This window comes from Paralichthys olivaceus, chromosome 13, assembly GCF_024713975.1.
Source record: "Paralichthys olivaceus isolate ysfri-2021 chromosome 13, ASM2471397v2, whole genome shotgun sequence".
In the NCBI taxonomy this organism is placed as follows: Eukaryota; Metazoa; Chordata; class Actinopteri; order Pleuronectiformes; family Paralichthyidae; genus Paralichthys; species Paralichthys olivaceus.
The window spans coordinates 2,241,281-2,263,395 of record NC_091105.1 but is presented as its reverse complement, the minus strand read 5'-3'; the positions used below and the strand labels follow the sequence as shown (position 1 = coordinate 2,263,395).

General features: G+C 43.9%; 1 protein-coding gene across 18 annotated transcripts in view; it reads left to right on the top strand.

Moving 5' to 3' along the window:
- The window catches only part of syngap1b (synaptic Ras GTPase activating protein 1b), a 111,733-nt gene that overhangs the window by 51,366 nt on the left and 38,252 nt on the right, over window positions 1-22,115 (top strand). The window contains exon 1 of one of the 18 annotated variants that reach the window (XM_069536611.1): window positions 10,281-12,388. The exons of 16 other annotated variants lie outside the window; for them this stretch is intronic. The gene's annotated coding sequence lies outside the window, so the exon portion shown is untranslated. Of the gene's footprint in view, window positions 1-10,280; window positions 12,389-22,115 lie in introns of those variants that run through there. One more of the 18 variants, XM_069536612.1, reaches the window with a different exon arrangement.

Genomic DNA, 22,115 nt, shown 5'->3' with positions numbered 1-22,115 from the left:
ATTTTTATGCAAAACAATATGTAAATGAGGTGATTATATAACACGAAATGTCTTTCTGAATGATGGACCCCGTGGGCTGGTGTGATATAATGGACGGCTATATTATGATGCATTAACAACATGCATAAAATGGAAAAACAGAGAGACAGAGAACAAGCGGGAGCGAGCCCCGGCCCTGGTTTTGAGTGACAGCTGGCCACCGGCTCGACGTACACACGAGGGTCTTCGACTCTCCGACGCTGCAGCTTCAGGTGCGGCAGTCGGCTTAGGAACACACAGGCGTCCGCAGAGACTGTTTCTAGCTGCCACATGACGATGAGAGGATTTTAAAGCTCCGGTGAAAGGTTTTGATTGAAAGCGATTGAAACCGATGCTGTGCAGTCCCGTCCGCTTGTTTGTTACGCTCAGGACGCATGCACCATCAGAGTAAAGCATCCATGCATCTATCGGAGTATTAAATGCATCACGTGTCACGTGCGTTCATTAGTTTCAGGAAAGTGTCTCGTTGGTTTTGGTGCAGAGAGATTCCGACAGCTCCATCGCAGGACTTTAACTCATTTATCTTCACAGTACTTCATTGATCTAAAAAACTCGATGGTCATTGAAGTGCCGATCATCTCCACCGTCGCTTCCCAACCAGGGGAACTCGTACCTCAGGGGATTCTTCTTCAGATGCCAGGGGGTGCGTAGAAATCTCTGTGTAGCCCATCTAATTTGAAAAAAATAGAAATTATAGCTTGGTTAAAAAAAAAAAGAGAAGTTGTTATATATCAGTGTGTGTTCGGGGGAAATCGACATAAATATGATTATAAATGGTTGTGGAACCAACTTATTTTTTTCAGTCATTCTTTTATTATTATCTGTAAACTCTCCATTTTGTTACAAGGTCAGAAAAGTTTTTTATTTAGTGCTTGTTTTGTATTTTTCCTCTTTGCTTTCTTGACGTGCTTATGTTTTTAGCGTCGTCGGTTTAAATCTTAGTGAGTCAAACTGATTTCCCATGTCCCAATCTTGCCAAAAGGGCAAAACGACAAAATCCAATTTGTAATTAACCAGAATTATCCTCTAATTTCATTTCTCCTTATTTTCATTTCCACCATTTGTTCCCTTGATACTTTCTAGTGGGCTTTCAAATATACCTCAATGTCTCCCCGACACTTTCAATTGCATTGATGTCGACGTGCATCAAACCCGACACAGACGGACAGACGGTCACGCCGGCACTCACACCACATCAAACCACATCAACTCATCCCAGTTTCCCCTGAGGTGGGTTTACAGAGACTTGGCACATCGACATATGTTCTTCTGGGAAGTAAACTGCTTCGTGCAGCTATTTAATATGTTTCAACTCCCCCAGGACTCAAACTCGTCAGCATCCAACACTCACCAGCGTCACCTCCAGTCCTTCTCTCATTGTCGTTTCCTAGTTTTGTTCGATTTTTGCTGTTACACACACATGCTCGCTCGGCAGATGCCCGTCTGTTACCAACCTTGAGTCTCACAGCTCTTCAGGTGGAGATCTGGGGTGAAGTGTTACACTCCGGCTCATCTCAGTAGCATGCGGTCGGGAGGGTTTCTCACCAGCTGCCCTACATTTTACCTTTTTCTCCACATATTTAAACCGGCTCAGTGAGTGTCGTCTTAATCTGAGTGAGCGATCCAAAGGGCTCCGCATAAAAAGTATATGATGGGACAGAAATTTTTAGCCTCTCGAATAATGCTGCACCTCGCTCCAGCTGCATAATTCCAACATTAGCATCAGAGTATTACAAGAATGGAGCTTAAATCAAAAAATGTATAATATGTTGGGTGGAGTCTTGGGTACAGGACATCAGATTTAGTAATTTCCTGCACTACTTAAGTGTTTCGGTGATGGGCTGTCGACCCTCTAGATATTATCTTATATTAAACACCAGACCTCTACCAACCACTTCTGTGTTCAGACAGCCTTCCATCCAGGTTCTCTGAGGGATGAGTGCTCTTGAAGGGTTTTTAGTCCAGCTTTAAATGTAAAGTTTGCTTTAAGGTGAAGTGATACTTGATTATTTGAATGCTGCTCTATAAGAGCCCAGACTGGAGAGTCATCATCTGATCAGAGATCCAGAGGAGGATGTTGGCGGCCCTATAATAATGTAAAGAACTGGGTAAACACAGACCAGTATGTCCCTTTAGACATCTCGTTGGACGACACATCTCCTGGAGTGAAGCCAAAATATTTCACAGACAAACGCGGCTTCAGTGTCGTTAGGATTCAGAGTCTGCGCAGTAGCGACCGGGAGGCTGAGCCGCGTCATCAATTTTCGGCCGATACACGCTCTAGACCAATCGTGAGTCAGTCTCAGCCGATCATGAGGTTTCACCCCATTTTTATATCATCAACAAATTAATGAAACAAAACTTACTGGAACATTTAAACACAAACATCAATCTGAAATAACAGAAACTATCTTTGGGATGATTCTCCATCTGTGACACTCACCAAAGCTCAAGGCAAAGTCTTTGGCGTTCATCCTCTGGGAACCATGCATATATCTGGATAATGTCTGAATCCATCCACCAGTTGTTGAGTCATTTGGACTCCAGTAAACTGAACTCAAGGGACGACACACAAACAAACAAAGCCACAACTTAAAACACCAAAGCGCCGCTGTAACCTTTAGCTTCCTGCCACCTCACAGCCAACCTCAGCCACCCAGGCGTGCGTCATGAAGAGCTTCCTAACAGAGATGCACCGGGAAACCAAGGTGCAACAACCCTGACAGAGATGCAAGCGAGAAGGAAACGTACGCCTTGACAAAAGAGTATAAATAGACTTGTGGTCGCGTTGGAGAAGTGGAGAGGACAAGGTTATCGGCCTGACAAGAGCAGCGACCGTGTCCCTCAAAGTAGAGAGCTTGTGAATGGAGACATCAGTGACTGAGAGATATTGAGGAGAAGGATTTTAATTTGCACCCTTTTCACAAGATGAGTGGAATTGTCTTTTTTCTCATTTGTCACTGTAATGGTGCATTAATGTGAAGTCCACCGTGTCCTCGTCCTCGAAGTGCAACTCCAGAACACTCTTTGGTTGAAATGAATTATCAGCTGGATTTTATCATAAAGAAAATCTCTGAAACTAAGATTGATAATATCCACGATCTCCAATATTTTCATTTAACATTCTTTTTTTGGCATTACAAGAAAATACACCATTCATAAACAACCCCACCTCCACCCTTTAATAATAATAAAACAACAATGATAATTATCTTTTTGTTGTTTTATCATTTCCAACTCTTACACCAGTTTTTACAGATGATAAACTGTGAGACACTCATCACCAATCTGTCCCCGTGGAGATGATGGATGTGGAATTGATCATTTATGAGGAGAAAAGAAAGTGGAATTAAGGCGAACGTTGCATCATCATACCTCATGTGTAGGTTTTATATTTTCCTTCCAGGTAAATCAACTTCTCAAATGAATATTTCTTTATCAAACCAGATGTTTGCAGTCTGCAGAAATAGAACTGAACAGCTTTGCCATTATTCTTACTTATTCCTTCCAAACACATTCTGCTAAATAAAATCACACAAAAACACGTTAATTTTTTTTTTAGAAAACTAAATCGTGCTGTTTGCACCTTCAGATTAATCACCTTCAGCTTTTTTGGGGCTAAACTATCCCTGTGAAGAATTTCGCCCAAATCCCTGAGATCAAAACGGAGGCGGCTGCGAGGTAACACCTGGCTTTTGCAGGCTCATGGGCAGTTGTCTAACACTGTGCAATTCTCAGTCTGCCAGAGAAATAAGGAGAGAGCCGCAGCTTCAGTTTCAGTTAAAGGAGGGTGTGGGCAGAGCTGAAAAAGATGTCTTCAGACTTTTCACTGCAGGGTTGTTTACGGGGAGTCGGGGCTACAAGAAAATGATCTGCCCCTTCTTATTCTTATCAACTTGTTGGGGTAAACAAACCTGCGTCCTTAAGAGACGGGGAGGGGGTTTGCAAGATTACAGTAAATTACTGCGATGGCATTTTATCTCAAGCTCGCCTCCAGATGTTCAAAGGAGAAAGGTTGTTTGAAATCCAGATTTAGTGTAATTCAAAAGATTTAAAATAAAGACGTTAACTCGCATTTGATTAGTCTTAAAATAGAGCTGAGCTTCATCACAGTCAATTCATCTGAGGGAGAGAAGATCAAGCAGTCATTTTGGGAGTTGCAATCTTTGTGGTCGACCAAGGAACAAATTAAAAACTGTGGAAGCTGCAGCCGTGTGCAGTTGTATCTCAATGACACATTTCTCAAGATCTCCCTTTGCACCTACTGATGTGTGATATTAGTCTGTTTCACTCTCTTTTCTCGTGTGTGTGTGTGTGTGCGTGTGTGTGTGTGCGTGGAACCATCAGGCTTTTCAGTTCGTACTCAACAGCCTTTTAATTGAATATCTGCACACAGCAGTGTAATGCAGCCTGGGAAGAGAGGGAGAGAGAGAGAGAGAGAGAGATAGGATGTACAGAGCGGGAGGGAGGAGCCCTCGGAAGAAAGAAAATTAAAAATTAAAAGAGAGAGAGGGAGAGAGGAGGATGGTGTTGTCAGGCCAACACCAGCTCTGTGTCTCGCTGTCACTTCAAGGCTCTGCACTGTTCAATGCTGATGCACAGTTTTTTACCCAGGAGTGAGATGTGTGTGTAGGCGTGTGTGTGTGTGTCGGTGTCTCTCAATGCAGAAATGCAAGTTCAGTTCTCCTGCAAACACCTTTTATGTAGTTTTCCATATGCGTTATGCATTCCACTTCCGTGTGTGTGTACCTGGTCTTACCTGGCAGCACTGTGGCGTTAGTGAGACTCTCTGAAATAGGCTCAGCCGTTATATTCCGATGCAGACAGTATGTGCTGCGCAGTATTCCTTCAATTCTTTCCCTGTATGTGTGTAGGTGGATGTGACAAAGCCAGCAATATGTTCACATTGTAATGCAGGCTAAACGTGCGTCAGTGCTCAGATGGTGTTTGTGTGAATGTGTGTGTGTGCGTGTGTTTGTCTCAAATCCAAGAATGTCTGGTTGGTGCTTCACACGTCACTACAGAGATTCTTTGCAAGTTTTCATGAAGGGAATAAACTTAGAGACATTGATGAAAGTTGGGACGTATTTAAGAGAGAGATAACGTGATAGACAGTGAGAAATGAAATGAATAAATGCAGCAGCTGCGCCTTTGTTTAATGCTTCCACTCACTAAGTTGCGTAAAAACAAACAAACCTCCTCTGAAGTAATAAAAGAAAATCATCTCAAAGACGGTTTGTCCAGAGATCACGTCCCAACAAGGATGTGCCGCAGGTTCCTCTCCTAGCGATGTTGGGTCTGACGGTCTCTCTCTGAACCTTCCGCGTCCTCCTGCCGAGCGGCGATGATTAACAAATGACTTCACAATAACTGGATAGCAGGAAACGAGTCCCGCAGCAGAGACGTGTCTGTGTGGGTGGTCACTGGCTGCATTTTAAAGGTTAAAAATGTGGGCTTTCATTTGGACATGCTCAGATTTGAATCTGCAGAATAGCAGTGGAGTAAAGGATGAAGAGACACTGACGTGATTCTGAGAATAACATCTAAACCTTGAACTGCTTCTTTTGAAATACAGGATACAGACTTTCCAAGGTTGGACGAGTCAATTCTTCATCAGTGGCTGACGTCATTAGAGTCAGCTGATCACCAATGACTTCCTGTTCTTTATTATATTTCTACATAATCCTCTCATGTAAAAGAACCTGCTGAAGCACCCACTTCAGCTCATTACTCAACACTAACTGATTTCAAATTAATAGGCCACGTTCTGACGGCAGTGAAGAATTACAGCTTATGTTCATTTTTGATATTTGAGCAGTTTTCAATTAATTTAACATCAATTGTGTTTTAATTATTGTCTGATCGATAACCACCAGAACGTCCGCATGTGTTGGAAATGACACCAATTTGCCGTCATTCAGACAATATCCAGAGTTTATATCAGGAGAATCACATCCCGTCCCTCCAGAGAAGAGATTACCCGGAGTTCAGAGCATTCCAGTTCTCCAGTCCACCCCACACTGGCATCAGGCCCAGCCAGGTGGTAGTGTGCATGTCCAGGCCTGTCCTCCTTGTTCAACCATCCATCATCCACTCACAGAATACAAGACTTTGTCTGTGCCCCTACCTTACAAAGCACCAGCAGGCCCCCCCCCCCCCCCATCGTTCCATTTTCTCCTGCCGCTCTTCAGAGGTCTGGTTGTCACAGTGTGTTTCCTGTTACAACTCCTCGTGGTTCCATCCTCCGCTGTCAGCCAGAGCCTGCCGTTATCTGTCCGTGTGGAGCACGGACGGTGACACTTGACTGGTGCCGGCTCAGGAGTGGAGCCGACGGCCGCTGGTCAGGTGTGGCACTGACAGGGAGGAGGTGGGGGAGGTGTGGTAGACGAGGCACAAGTCGTATGCCCTGTGGTAGCCTTGGTTTTGGAGCTTGAGCCGATCCCTGCGTACATTGGTGGCACACAATTGCGAACATATGTAGGAGAGACGGCGTCCATTGTCAATAATCACAAGATTGGAATAGTCTAATATAAATCAGCTCCTGGGCCTCACAGACCACAGGAATCTTCTCACCAAGACAAAATGACAATCTCCTCTAATGCTTTTGGTTTCTGATATTTTCAATCGAATACACGGAATAACACAGTCAAATCCTGCTGTTACTCATTTTCACTCGTCTAAATGGTGTAAAGTTTTCTCCGGATGGACAAAAGAGTCCTGCAGCTCTAACGCTACAGATCGGGAACGCACTCACAGTCTATACTAGAGAATTATGTCCAGATAAACGATACTAAACCTTTGCCCGTTGTCATAATGTAAAACCTAATTGAATTTCAGCTTTGAGTGCAGGGTCTCCTGCTCCTTCTTCTTCTTCTTCTTCCATTTTCCAGTAACAGCAGAACTCGTAACTGTTCTGTAAGTATTTTTAAGACTGAATTCCTATTTTGTACATTTTCTTTTAATAAAAATCTCAGTGACCCCTTTACATAAGAACGCTGGAGCCTCCTGGATAATTTAATCTTATGATATTACAACTCGCTCTGACCATCAGCACAGACTCCAGAAAATCACTCGTTCACGGCCAGAAGTACTCCCACACATTCCCCCCCTGTAAAACCACAATGTGCCATTTTTACGCTTCAGTTTGTGTCTTTACTAAACAAACAAGATATAATGTGATGATTTGTGAGTTTTTGTAAATGTTGAGAGGCAGATTTTTAAAAAGGAGCCAGAGCAGCTTCTTTAGCTTCAGCTTCATATCTACCACATAAACATGAGAATATTAATCTCCTCATCTTGGCGAGAATAAGCACATTTTCGAAAATGTCAAACTATTACTTTGAGTATTTATTTACATATTTTCATGCCATTTGACTTTTTATTAAAGACCCAGATATCTGCTCACACAGTAGCTCAGCATTTACACGGATGATTCATGCTCGTCTTAAGCCTTGGAAAAAACTAAAAGTCACCTCGCATCATCTATATGCAAAAAAAAAAAATTGAGGGGATTTTTATTTCCAGAATCCAGGGGCACAGGAACGACTTGCGAGCACACGCAGATCACGAATGTTTGCAGCATCGCATTTCACATAAGATTGTCACTTCCAAGTAGCAGCTTATCCGAGGGACGCAAGTATTATGTTTGTTTGGATTATAAGGAAATATGTCAGAATTAACATAAGAGGAAATCATGGCTTGTTTGAGAACACAGTTTGCATGTTTCATATTTTGGGAAACAGGCTCCAGCATGCCTAACAAAGCTCCTGCAATGTTTTACCATGCACATTCAGACAGGAGATCTCTAACTTGGACTGCCGGCGTGCAAAGCTGTGTGCAGCACTGTTTGCAGCCTATTTGCTACGTGCTATCATAAACAAGTCGTAAGTTGTTACCGTCCACGCAGACAGGCCTAAAATAACTCCCTCCACTTAACCACCTGATGTCTTCAGCATGGTGGGTGTCTGAAGGACAGGCTGTTAAGGAATGAAATGAAGCATTGTGTGTCAAACCTTCAAGCCAAACAAACCACCTGCACAGTTTTACCGTGCACGTCGAGACCGACAGCGGTAGCTACGACTTAATACGTAGCAGGCGTCGCACAATCACATATTGCAAATGATTGCAGCGTTCAATGTCAATTGCAAGAAGCAGATATTCTGTGGAAGGCACTCAGTCTTTCCGAATAATCATCCAGACTGTGGTTTAATCGATTTGTCTCACCGCAGTTTCATAATGAACCCAAACATTTTTTACACTTGTCATAATGATGTAAGGGATCTTACCTTGGTGTTATTCTCCATTGCTGCTATTTGCAGCACTACTTGACGCGTGCTCCGTCACGCTATCGTCTTAAGTCATGAGTTGTCACTGTCCACTCAGACCTCATACTTTCAGCTACCACCCTCCTCTGTCTCTCTCTGTCTCTTCACACACGAGTACATGTCACTCGTAATCTGTGCCCTCTCGCAGCAACGGTGAATCAATAAATTTAATCAATTCTGTTCAAGTGTTACGTTTGTTTGGATTCTTTGGTAAATATGTTAAAATCGACTTAAGAGGAAGTCACGGCACGTTGCAGATCAAATCTTGCATGTTTTGAAATGTGGTCAAACAGGTTGCCTGGGCGCCTGAAATACCTCCTTCCGCTTTACTACCTGATGTCTTCAGCCGGTTGGATAACTGAAGGACAAGCTGTTATGGAATGAAATGAAGCATTGTGTGTCGGGCGCAAAACCTCCACCTCAAACCTTCAAGCTCAAACAAACCTCCTGCACAGGTTTAGCATGCACATTGAGAACTACCGCGGTACAACACGTTTAATGCTTCACGGGACAGGCCGACTGTGACTTGCTTACATATGGATTACGTGGTCGTGAATTGCTGCAGGTACCGGAGCTGCGTAAGCCTCCAAATTAAATGTTGGTTTTGAGCAGATTGCACATGTAGCTACTGAAAAGTGCTGGAGAGGAGTATTAGAGAGAACGGCTGCAGAGATTCACGTAGCAACACACAGCACAAGAGGGAGAGGAGGAGGAGGAGGAAGCGACGGATGAGAGGAGAGGACAGAGGGAGCAGGCGGAGGAGAGAGAAAGATTACTACCATAGTACATCAGGCTTAGCTTCACATCCTTAATGGTAACCATGGAAATAATTATAGAGCAGACAGACTGTGTAACAGAGAGAGCTACAGCGAGAAAGGGAGGGAGGGAGAGAAAGACAACTGGAGGGTAAAGTAGCTGAAATGTTTGTTGGAATCCCTGAGAGGGGGGAGGAGGGGTGTCAGGGTGTCTCTGCAGTCTCTGATGATTGGGAGATGCCCTGAGCAGCGACGGGCTGCAGGTTAAACCCACTTAAGTCGGTTTAAACACCTTCCTACTGCTTTATCATCTTTTCCGCCTGATAGAGAATTGCTTTTTGATACAACCTCTTTAGAAATAGGTGGGGGGTGGGGGGGGGGGCACAAATGGATAAATCCACCACCCACAAATTTCACCTTTATATCTCCTACCAGTGATAGGAGACTCGATGAGTACCGTAACAGTCTAGTGTCAAAATACGACAATGGTTTTAAAAAGAAGTTGCTTCAAAGCCACAGTTGTCATGGGAACCGATCTGAGATACCCCTCTGGAATTGCTGATTGCCTGTCATCTCCGAACGCCCAACAATCAGTGGTGATGTCTTCAAGAGTGAAACTAAAAAGTGCTTGATGTCACTTAGATCAGCTAAAGATGTGAGACGCGGAATTAGGCGTCGGGTGTAGATTTGCACTCCGCCGTCGGTTTTATTGGCCCCTCGCTCCACAAAGTTCAATTAGCACGCTCGGCTGTAGAGTTTAATCATTTTCATTTTGATTAGTCATGCTTTGCCGGGTTTGCATGTTAACAGCATGCACGGGCAGGTGCAGCTTTGTGGATATACTGTGTGAGGAATGACATGCTTGCACGCTGCCCACACATTTGCCCCTGGCTCTGGACTGCACACTGTGCTGCATGTGTGTGTTTGTGTGTGTCAGCAGAATATAAGCGCTAGAAAGAGTGAGGGGTAAAAAGGAGAAAGGAAAGAGAGGAGGGGAGGAAGAGACGAGGGCTTCTTGCAGGGCTTAAAATCGCTCCAGGTCCCAGCAGGGATCCATCCAGCCCCGCCTCTTCTTAACATCCCTCTCTCTCCCTCTGTTTCTCATACAGAGAGAGAGAGTGGGGGAGTGAGTGAGAGAGGGAGGGAGAGAGAGAGAGGGATAGATTGAAGCGCAGGGCATCAGTGCACTGCTGCTTCCTCCTGAAACTGTGCTGCTGTCCACCTGTGCTGGATAATCTTCCTCTGAGCAGCAGACAGGAGACTCTACAACAGGCGGATTACTTGAGGATGAACCGCCGGTTGTGTGAAGGAAGACGAGGGACTAAGTTGCCATTAACGCCGCGTTGTTGAGTCTTCACGTGCCGCCTGTCAGCTGCTGCCACTCGCTCAGATTTAAAACTGTTTTTTTTTTACCCTCTTCTCTGGCATATGCTTGTCTTTGGGTTTTTTTTGGCCACTCCAACGTCAGACTTCATTTTTTTCCTCTTTCCATAACGGTCGGTGCTTGTCAGTGTCACTCCACATATTTCTTGCCTTGTACCTGAATGTTGTTTTAATCATCTACCTGCTCACTGCTCCGTTGGAGGATCCAGCAGAATAGGAAACAGGCGCAGCTGAGACCAGAGCGCAGCGCGTCCTCCCAGTTTGGCACATTGGCGCACACGTTGCGCACAGCACCGCTCCTTTACGCACACACTGGCACGCTCACACGCACGGATGCACACCACGACATGCACTTCTTCTGCACACCGAGCTTTTGATTTCAACTAAGTCCAATGCAGTAACGCAAATTTTTTTTTTTTTTTTTTACCTTTTCACCCATCCATCCTTGGCACGTTCACGTTTGGCATGCGCAAGGCGGACACGCACTAAGGAGAACCAGCGCAGAAACATTCCCATCCCAAAAGATGAGAGAACTTGGCCCCAGCGGATCTTCCGTCGGTCACCGGGATAGCGAGTGCGGAGTCGGGGCGGAGGGCACCGGGGAGAAAGGACAGGGAGAGGCCGGGGAGGAGGAGCTCTCAGCCGGGCTGCCCGCCGCGGAACAGCCGCTGGGGAGGCGGGGGGAGGATGAACAGCGGCTCAGTGTGAAGTTATAACACTCAGAGTTTGTTTCTCTGTCGTTTTACCTTCACTAATTAGTCTGAGGATGCGAGCTAACGAGCAGTGGCCTACTTAATACCTGCCATCCCTGCTCTGATCAGTGTGGCACTTCTGGGGCACCACACTGGTAAAGTAAGCACTTTGGAAAATTAAAGGCCTGCGGTTGCAGATTAAACTGCAGAACAAAAGGACACGCTCCCACCTGTTTGTGCAGTTATGACCTTTTATCTTAATAGTCTAACGTGTTTGTAGTTGATTAATTGATTAATTGATAAGGTTCTCCCAAGGTGAAACTCCTCCATAATATTCCTGTAATCTTTATATAGGGAGTTCCAGTGTATCTGTGGTGCTTAGTAGAGTCTATGGTCACCATATTGCACTTGATGGTATTTTTTATCTCTTGAAAAATAATATTTCCTTAGAATATTCTATATAAATATATAGTTTATAGTTTTCTGTGATATTTATATAGTCTTGTATTTATTATAAGATCACCACAGTTCTTTTTCTATTCGCTTACTAAGACATATCCAGATACCTTGAAGGAGCCCTGTTTCCAGGTGCCTTGGAAATGGAGGCAGGTGATTTATCATTTATTCATATACTATGTGTCTATGAAATATTTAAAGTTCGTGGATTGATGTGAGGCCAACACGCATCCATTTGCGACGTGGACGTCTTTTGCTATATTAGGCTTCTGTGCAGTGGGATCGATATCACTGGCTTTGCTTCGGTTTCCGTCCTCTTGGCTCCATTTTTATCTCCGAGGCTGATTTGAGCAATACTCCTCTGCCTGGACCTTGAACACTGCCTTACAAACCCACCAGAGGATGGTCATCTGCTTATGAGACAGTCAGACAAACACACGTGTGTCATGACACTTGTTGGCAGGGGCCCGAACCCACTCAGTTATTTTTAGACACTAATATCACTGTGTGCTTTTGGAGTATCGATTCAGAGCGAGCGCTGATGCTCGGAGGAATATAACACAAACTGCGGAGCTGCTGCAGTTTCAAACGGACACCGAGACTCGGTGGAGTACAGGCGAGAGTCAGTGAACGCATCTCCAGTCACAGCGGCTCACTGTGGGCTCACACAGACTGGAAACCCACAGACACTGTCTCTCGGAGTCTGGACACAAAGCACAACAAGCCCCACCTTATCTAGGTAGGACACACTTTCTGTTCTCCACACATCAATGTGAATCCAACTCATTATATCATCTGATGCAGGTTCATATAGTTAAAGAGCAGTTTCTTATTTCAGAAAGTAGAAATTGAAGATAAGGGTTTTTGGGGTCATTGCTGATATGGATATTTTCATCACATATAAACTTAAATGCACATCCTTCGTTCATATTTCATTCTGTGAAATTACTGTTTTGTTATCGGCACAAATATAAAAGATGACGTCTGTGAAAGGTTTTTATTTTTTCATCTCCCCAAACTCATACATCACTCGAGAACTGCAGTTTTAAATTAGCAAACTATGCTTTAAACTCTCCCCCCCCCCCGTTTGCGCTCATCTCTTGCACGATGACATCACTTCTCTCTGTGTTCCTCTGTTGGTTTGTTGCAGAGCACAAACAGTCCACTGCTTCCCATCTGCTGTTCCCTCTCACACAATGTCATGCTCCAGCCAAACAACTCTGCATAGAGCACAATGCACGTTGATCCTGAAAATGCTGAACAGTTCAGTCAATAATTCTATAGCTTTAAAGTGCTGTTTCCCCAAAGCTCAGTAAAAGACTTGAGTTATAAATTCCAGACCTATTATGCACCACTCGGAGCCGCGCTGAGTCGGTAGTTGAGGTTAGAGAGCACTGTTTGCTTGTAAGTGATGTATGTCGTGGTGTGCTTGTGGTAAAAAAGCACGTGCACAGTAAATGATGGGACGAATGTGCATCATTTCGATCAGACTGTCCTCTCGGCTCTTTGCTCTAAAAATCACACGAATCTTCAATTGATCCAGAATTAGACCTTTCATTTCTTTGCAGCAGACGTGTTTGCAGAGAAGACGCTCGCTCTCCCGTCCGTTCACTTCCCACTGAAGCGAAAGCAGTCGGCGGGGCATCTGATTGACAGCTCTGCAAGAAGCTCTCCTGCTTAAAAGTTTACCTCCGACGCCCGAGACACAACATTTAGTACAAACGGCAAACAGCAGAGAAACGGAACCATCAATATCCAGATCAGAGATTATCTTACTCTCATTTCTCTTAACCGGGCATCAGCACTACTTTTGTCTGACTCAAACAAAATGGAAACTAGAATCTCTAATATATATACTGCACGTTGTGAATCAAGGGAAGAGGCTCGATACAGCAAAGGTAGAAAAATGACTTGTTTTTCTACTGGTGGCTCCAAAAAAAAAAAAAAAAACCCATTATGCCGGGGAGTCATGAGAATACAAAGGATTGTCCAGAATTGTGGTTTTCAGCCAACTTGGCTCCGTTCGTTCACACAGAGAAGAGAAACTTGTGATCGGCAGTCAAACGGTCCCGTGATTGGACGGTTGGCTGGCGTCTCAATCTGTGTCATGTTTTTAGTTCTCAGCTGCAGGAGCAGGGTTTTTTTGAAGGCCCCATCATTTCACTGTTCATTTGAGTATTTGATTGTGTCCTTTGTAGCTGTTGTGTAACGTCCACACTTATTTATGTAACAGTGACTTTATTTCTATTTTGGATTATTCTGATATTGGATATTTTTAGGTGCTGAAGTTTTGTTGTTCGGCAGAAAGTTTATGAGCAGCATCAACTGATAGATTATTTAAAGGGACACTTTAAAGGGAGACGTTGGACCCACTTGTCCAGCTCCTCGGCATAAGCTTTTCCTGGGATGTTAAACAGTGTGATTGTCCAACAACTGAGCACAAAGCCTTTTTTTTAAAATAGCAACTACCACCCCAGTCTTCCAGTCTTCAGGCTCTGTCCTCCCCCTCCATGCAAAAAGTCCAAAGTCCAGAAGCTTCTGCATCTCATCCACACGTGGCACCTTCCCTCTGAGGATCCTCTGGAGGATCTGGAGGATCCTCTTGTGTATCCCTCCATCAGCTCATGCCTATAGGTCCCAGTTTGCATAGCACCTCATCCCAGTTCCTGTCCCTGCAGCTAGTGGCAGCCGCATGTAATCCCTTCAGGTTGTGTCCAACAAGACCTCGTGGGTTAAAGCTCAACCACCAGACGCTCACTGGGAAACTCTTCTGAACCGATCAATCGCAAGATGTCACTTTTCATTCATGGACACATACTGTGGCTGTTTGTCCGTTAGTCATTTGTTCAGAAAGCTGAACGGTGAGGTCAAGGTTGACAGAGGAGTGCAGCTGCAGAAGCTCACACTTCCTGTTCGACAGCAGCTCTTTGCTCATGTTTAGGATCAGTTCAAACAGCCACTGCAGCATTTTCTCAGCTCAGCCAGTGACCAGGACCTGTCCAGATACCTGCACGACCCCGACACCTGTGGCAGCGCTAGGTCCTTGCTCTTAAGATGCTGCCATTATGTAACAGGAGCCCCAGATGCTGCTGCATTGTTCATTAAACACAGGAACGACTGCTTTGCCTTCGCAGTCACAGTTCATGGATCAAAAAGCAAACAGGGAGCCAACCAGCGTTCTATCATAACAAAGGCAAACATACAAAAAGCCCTGAGCGTTTCAGCGCTATTAAGACACCCACTCCCTCTCCAGCCTCCATCTCTGCCTCTTGTGCTCCCTCCCTCTCTCCATCCAGCTCCCCCATCCTCAGTGAAACTCCCCCTCTCCCTCCCTCTCGTGTTACTACTCCCCCCAGATGATTTTCCTCCATTTCAGTCTCTTCCTTTTTCCTCCATCCTGCGCTTTCTGTCGTCCTGACTTCACTCCATACAGTCTTGCTCTTGCTCTATCCCTCATACTCCTACGCAAACACCCCCCCACCACACACACACACACACACATATACACACACACAGACACACACACTGTTCCTTTCCTGATTTTTTTTTTAACCAACCTCTTACTCATGTGTGTCTACATCACTCCCTCCCACTCTTTTAACTCTGTCTCTCCCTCAGTTCTCTCAGAGGGCCTAAGCTGGAAGCGATTGCCACCCACACATTCCCTCTTCAGCGTTCTGCTTGACATCAGATTCACGTCCAACAATGAACGAGCACATGCATTGTCACATGTTGCCCCAGCACATGGATATTACACTCGTACATGTGAACATGGTTAACACACGTGAGCACGCACGATGTCATGTCTGTTCTCTGTGTGTTCTTGCTGATATGGTGCAGAAATGATTTGCCAACACTCAGAGAAGATGATCAGCGGAAGAATAATGCACAACTAAAAACTGAGCAGTTGCACGTCCTCTCTCTCTTGAATATGTGTGACTGTTGGACTGTTAGTTGGACAAATGGTGCATTGTAATATGGTTGTATGCTTATCTAATATTCTTATTTGCTTAAAGTATATAAAAAGACGGTCGCTATGAAAGCTCATAAAAACGTGAGTTACGTGTAATGAAAAGCAATGAATTAATCCACCTGTGTCCTCTGTTAGCATCTTCCCTATTTTAACTTTAGTGCCCAAGAGTCTGGGAAGCCATTACATTGTTTGCAAAGAAAAAACTTCCTGCACCAAACTCCACATTAAAATCACAAAGTTTCCAATGCTGTTTCTGTGCAGGATAAATAAAAGATGAGATTTATGCTGAATAATGATTTTTAAAAGGAAGTGGATTAAGCGAGGCGGGCTAGCTGTTTCCTCCTGCCTTTTTGTCTTAAGCTAAGCTAATTGCCTCCTGATTTCAACTGTGTATTCAGGATTCAGGCTGATAGTGGTGATACTTTCAACATTTAATCAAGAATGTGAATTATTGTATTTCCCAATGTGATTAATCACCTCCCGAACATTTCCAGTCATACAGTAACTATTCTACCTGGGTGGTCTCTGCCACACACTGCGATCAGATTTGAACCAGGTGTAAATCTGTAGTTTGTTAGAGTTTTGCCACCAAACATTACGAAATTAAATAGAATTAAAGCTATTTGCTCATCACTCATCGGTTTCTGACTGACAAAGTCATTTTTTGAAGCTGCTGACGTAAACAACTCTGAAGTGTCTGAAAAACCCAAACATAGATTCCTGCTGTTGGAGCCAGCTTCAGATTTTAATGTTGAGTATTAACCCTCACACCGCCAGCTCTGTAACCACTGCTAGCATGTTAGCATCTCTTCCATCTGCCCTGTATCACGGGAGCGCAGCATCATCCAGCAGCTTTGTTGTTCGTTGTCTGCCAGCTCCGCCCACTTAATTTGCATTCTGAGATCTACTCAGCGTGTGACCGTCATCAGAGAGACAGGAACTCTTAATGATACACGGTGCAAAGACCAGTGACGACATGTGGAAATCTCTGCCCGACTCATTTCACTTCTACGGATACGATGGAGCCTCGGAGCGAAATTGACGATGAACCACTTTTTGCATTGGGCCACGTATACAGTGTGATTGACACCTAGGACCGTCCAATGGGTGGAGTCATCCTCGAGTGCTCCAGAATGATGGGACAGTAAATATATATTGGACCATCCAGTCATTTTGATATTGGACATAAATATGTGTGTGTGTGGTTTATCCCAAGATTTGGCAAGAAATGTATTTCTCAGCCCTTTCAGTTTACTCACTCAACATGTGAGCGTCCTTTAAAAAGCTCTTGTAACATTTGAACAACCGTGATGTTGAGAACGAGCCACTTGAACAATGTTATTCCAGCACATGGATGATTTATTTTACCTGCTAAACGAAAAAGACGAGCACTTCTTCCTTCACCTCCCGCCGACACCACGAGGCCTCAGCCCGGCTGCTTTGTCTTTCAAGTCGGCTTTTCAGGCATTTACATCATCTCCAAACAATAGTTACATAATTGGATTTTAAATTAGGTGCAACAAGTGAATGAAAACAGGTCTCCAGATGTTTGCACTTTCTGTTTCGACGCTGCTCATAATCAAACTCATTAGCGCGCCGTGTCAGTCGTCAGCCGTGATCCCAGGACTAATGAAGCTCTTAAATGATTTTCTGTAATCTATCAGTTGTCTTTGTGGCTGCTTGACACATTCCTTTGCTCAGTGTGTGTGTGTGTGTGTGTGTGTGTGTGTGTGTTTGTGTGTGTGTGTGTGTGTGGGGGGGGGGGGGGGGGGTTGGAAGGATATAGATTGTACATTTGCGCGAATATCTGATCGAATTCCCAGTCACCTCGTCTGTTCCGAGCTGTGTAGTATGGTGTTGTATATTTGAAGCTAAAATGTAAGGTACCTCAGGAATAAAAAAAAATAAAAAAACCAAATGCTGCCATGGCAACGGAACACAGAGAGAAAAAGAGAGCGAGAAATAGATTCAAATGGACCCGTGCACTCTCTCTCTCTTTTTTCCGATGCTTTTGTTAACATTTTAATAAAAGGGATGCTTAATGGCTTTGATTAATTTAGACATTAGTCACTAAAGTGAAAATGCAGGGGTGTTAAAAACAGACAGCGATCACACCAACCTCTTTAGGTTTTAATTTGTCACTGCTCAGTTCCCCCACAGATCACCCCACCCGGCGCACATCCTTCCTAAAAGACTGTGGAGTCGATGATTTCTACGCTGATTTTGAATGAGTGCTTGCACACGCTCCCGCCCACATTTCTCCACTCTGTGCATATTAATGAAAAAAAAACAAAACAAAAAAAACAAAAGGCAGGTATGGTGTATTATCTTTCAGAAGGGAAATATATACAAGTTGAACAGAACCAATTTTCCCAAAATGTGAATCCTGCTTTCGTGCAGCATGTGGAGTTTGAGCGTGTGCATCTGAAAAGTAAATATATATGTCCAGACTGTGAATTCTGGGTTCAAATCTCGGCCAGAGCCTTTGAGCAAGTCACTGTCTCGACTGTTTATTTTACTGAAAAGGGCAAGAAGGGTCTTCAGAGTGAACGGGAGGCGACTTAATGGCAAGACCCAAGAAAATACTTTGTGATTGAAGCCACTTTCTTTCTGTCTGTCTGAAGTATTTTATCGTGGACGAGGTGAATGTCAGCAGCTGTAACCATCAGAGATAATTCAGCATGAGAGAAAAAGGCTGATGCTTAACCCTGCAGGGAGCGATACTTGGTTATGAAGGAAGTAGTGTTGTGGCTGAAAGCATTTTAATGGTTACACACAGAACATCACGAGCTTGACTCCGAGTGCCTTCGTAAAGTATTTGTATGATTACAGGTAAAAACAAAACCAGAAGTAAAAGGGAGAATATTTATTCATTGTCTAAAGTATATGATACATTCTGAGAGAAATATGACAAACATGGTAATCGCTGGATTTGTTGTCTTGGTTGCTCAGCTGCACGTTATTCCACATGTATTTTTTTTTTCTCTGCCTTTGCTTTAACTATTTCAATAAATGCTGTCATCATTTTTCAGCATGTGTGCGTAACATCTGTCCAGGTACAGATGAGAAAAATAGCCCTTTGGCTTTGGAATGAATACTAATGAACCCTGATGAATACCTTCCCTTTCTCTTAAATACAATTATAACGGATTAAATAAAACACTTTAACAGATGACTGTGTAGTTAGTTCACTGACAAAACAGGCAAACTTGCATTTAGCACATAGAATAATCACCATTTAAACACTAGTAAATCAGGAGTAATCTGCCCGATAGACATTCCTACAAATTACAATTAAGGGATAAGTTTGCTCCTTTCTGATGTCGTGCCCATGAGTGGGTAAATAGAGATTAATCGTAGTAAAAACAAAGTGTAGGAGAAAAGAAGCTTGTTTTGGAGGTCAGTCGGAATTTAAAACCCAACACTGCTGCAGAGTCTCTTTGGAGATTAACAAAGTAAATGCTTGCATGGCGCAGGGGATTCTTGCTCAGCGATTTCTAAATGAAATTTAATGTGAACACAAACTGCCGCAAGTGGCTCTTCATAAACATAATGCTTAGTAAGGCAGTCTATCACTAGTGATGAGTTCTGTTTTGCTGTTTGCAGATCACTTGATAACTCAGGAATGTACTGTGACTTTTACTCCCTCAGCCTTCAGCTGCATTCATCCATCGGATTTTCACAACAAAACCGCACTGATAGCGTGATTCCTGATTCCTGCGTTGGCTTTTTGTAGCATCTGTTTTTAAACCTAAATCTGAATTTGACTCTGAATATTTTGTCATGTGCTTCCTGTTTCCACTTTCTCCTCATTTTTATAAATACTCCACATTATTACCCTGCACGCCCGGGGAACAGCCCTGGGGTAAACAGCTGCCTGCACACACAGCTCAACAACGAAGCAACGGCACAAGACTCAAAGTTACAGATCTTTAATGTTGTGAAACTGTGCTGGGACAAACTTAGTATGGTGTATATATAATTTAACCAATGTGCATGCAGGGGTGTGCGTCACCCCTCCAATCCTTTTTTAGTGTTGATGTTCTTACTTCAGCACAAGTTAGCTGATACAGTATATTATATATATTTATAGTATATTCAAGATTCAAGCTGTTTATTGTCATGTACACAGCAGATAAACACAGTTTGCACTATGTAATGAAATTCTTACTTTGTTTTTCAGTCTCCCGGCAAACAAATATTATAAAATAAAATAGTATTAAAAGAAATATACAAACATAGAAAATGGTGCAAGTATTTTTACAAAATGTAGATATGTCATGACACATTACAGCTGACACGTGAACTTTACGAGACACAACAAATCTAGAGGTTTAAAGTCAGAAAATAAATCCTGCATCTACTAATTTATGTGGATCTGCTTCAAAAGCTTCAGAAGCTGTGCACCAAATGTGTCCATTCAATTCCCCGAGCGAAGGATCCAACACTTGGATCCTTCTCGGGGCCAAATTATCCCAGGATTCATTGTCCTTCGGGGACGAGCTGCTTTTCCAATAGATGATAGGACCCAGCGAGAGAAGAACAAACGCTGATGGACAGGTAACCTCTTCGGTGGAGGGGAACAACACGCACCCTGGTCATAGTTCACTAATCCTATCGCGCATTAGCGTCTTACTGCGCGGGTGCCGAAAAGGCATTCGCCATCTTTAGTGAGAGAGTCAGAGCAAAGAAAAGAAACAAGTCGTGCTGCCTTGTGTCACGCTGCCCTCCATTTCTACCCTCAATCTATGTCCTCGTTAGAGTCGGTTTTGAAGTTTGTTGAAAGGGATTTTGAGACCAGACTGAAGTAGGTTTGTTAAAGCTCCTGTTACACTGCATCGCTCTGGGGATAATGACGAGGCTGACACAGCTGGAAGAACATGTTGAACATGTGTGGGGGGGGGGGGCTTCTTGATCGACTGTTAAAATCATTGCTATTCATGGGAGGGGTCCATCGTGGTTAGTCGCATGAGTTATATCAGGGTGTTTTTTTTTAATAATTACACTTATTGCACTTGGTGAAAACAACAGCAGCTGTGACGACCTAAATCAGATAAAGCCTTGGTTGACTCAGACCCCCCCCCCCCCTCAATGAATCCCTCCATTGGAGGCTGTAATAAAACATGTGCTCTCTCTAAATCTTACAAATTCTAATTGGCAACAACAAGATCAAGTGTTGTTTATTTTAATCACCCTAAGGTTCAGAACACGACGCCAGCACTTTGTTTTTTCAATCTCACACTAAATCTCACGTCCCAAGCTAAAGGGTTGTTTTTTTTAAACATAACACTGATGCCATTTGAATCTGAAATCAACTTTTCCGCTCCTCTAACGATGAGTAAATAATTAAAATGGATGTTGATATCACTTGTGCTGATGCCTTTATCTTTAAAAAATGATCTTCCGCCGTACAGGGCATCACCCCTGATAACCGCAGTGAACCGGGTAGAGCCGCCACACGATCTCCTTCAGTTCATGAGTCGAGCTTAAACAAATTTAAATTACTTCACGTTTGATTACGATCATCTGTCACACAGATCTCAACATCTCTTCATGTAAGACCGCTACTTACTGAGATTTGATTTATAAGACTCGTCCACCAATCGCTCATCCGGGCTGCAGAGTTTCGTGCGTCGGTTGGTTTTAAAGCGGTGAATGTGGGTGAAGGCGGCAGTTTGATGTCTCAGGCGGGTGACAAGCACCTTCTCTGTGTGAAAAGATGTGAGGGACGGCAGCGGGAAAAGTGGGCTGGCTCGCAGAGAAAGGGAATCGCAATTTAGAAAGGTAAATGAAAGAGAGCGGGAGAGGAGGGCCGATGTGGGTGAAAGAGGAACACAGATAAAAGTCGGCATAGGGAGGGGATGGAGGGTTTTGAAAACAAGTAGGGTGCAAGGAGGGGAAAGAAAATTAAAGACAGAGAGAGAGGACCGAGGTTCAGCGGCTGAAGAGAGGCAGAGGGATAAATGCACTGAATTATGTAAAATAGCTGCGTGGGTGACAGGAGGTGTGTGTGTCTGGGTGTGTGTCTGAATATTAGTGCGACTGTGTGATGGAAGGGGCCGAGCGAGGCAGAGGGAGCAGAGGAGAGAGCAGGGATGGATAATCAACACGAAACGTCAAAGCCAGACTCAGGGAAATATCTGAAAGATAAATACGAAATGGAAGCAAACAGATAAATGTGAGGTAGACTTTGTGTCTGGGTTCATGTTGACGGCTTTTCTTTGAGAGGAAACAGAACAAAAAGAACATGCAGAGACGTAATGTCTGCTTTGATATCGTCCCGCTGTTGTTTGGAGACAATAAAAATGATTATCTAAGCAGGGCGTCTACTTAGGTGGTCACCTCGGCGTTGTTACGTTATTATTGTCCTTATCTGGTGGGAAAATTGAGCTTTTTTTCATAACTGCACACTTTCCCGGTGGCTGATGCAGTCCAGGTTAAAACCACGTTTATTGCTCTTTATTTAAACATGCTGGGGACGAGGCTCCAAGGA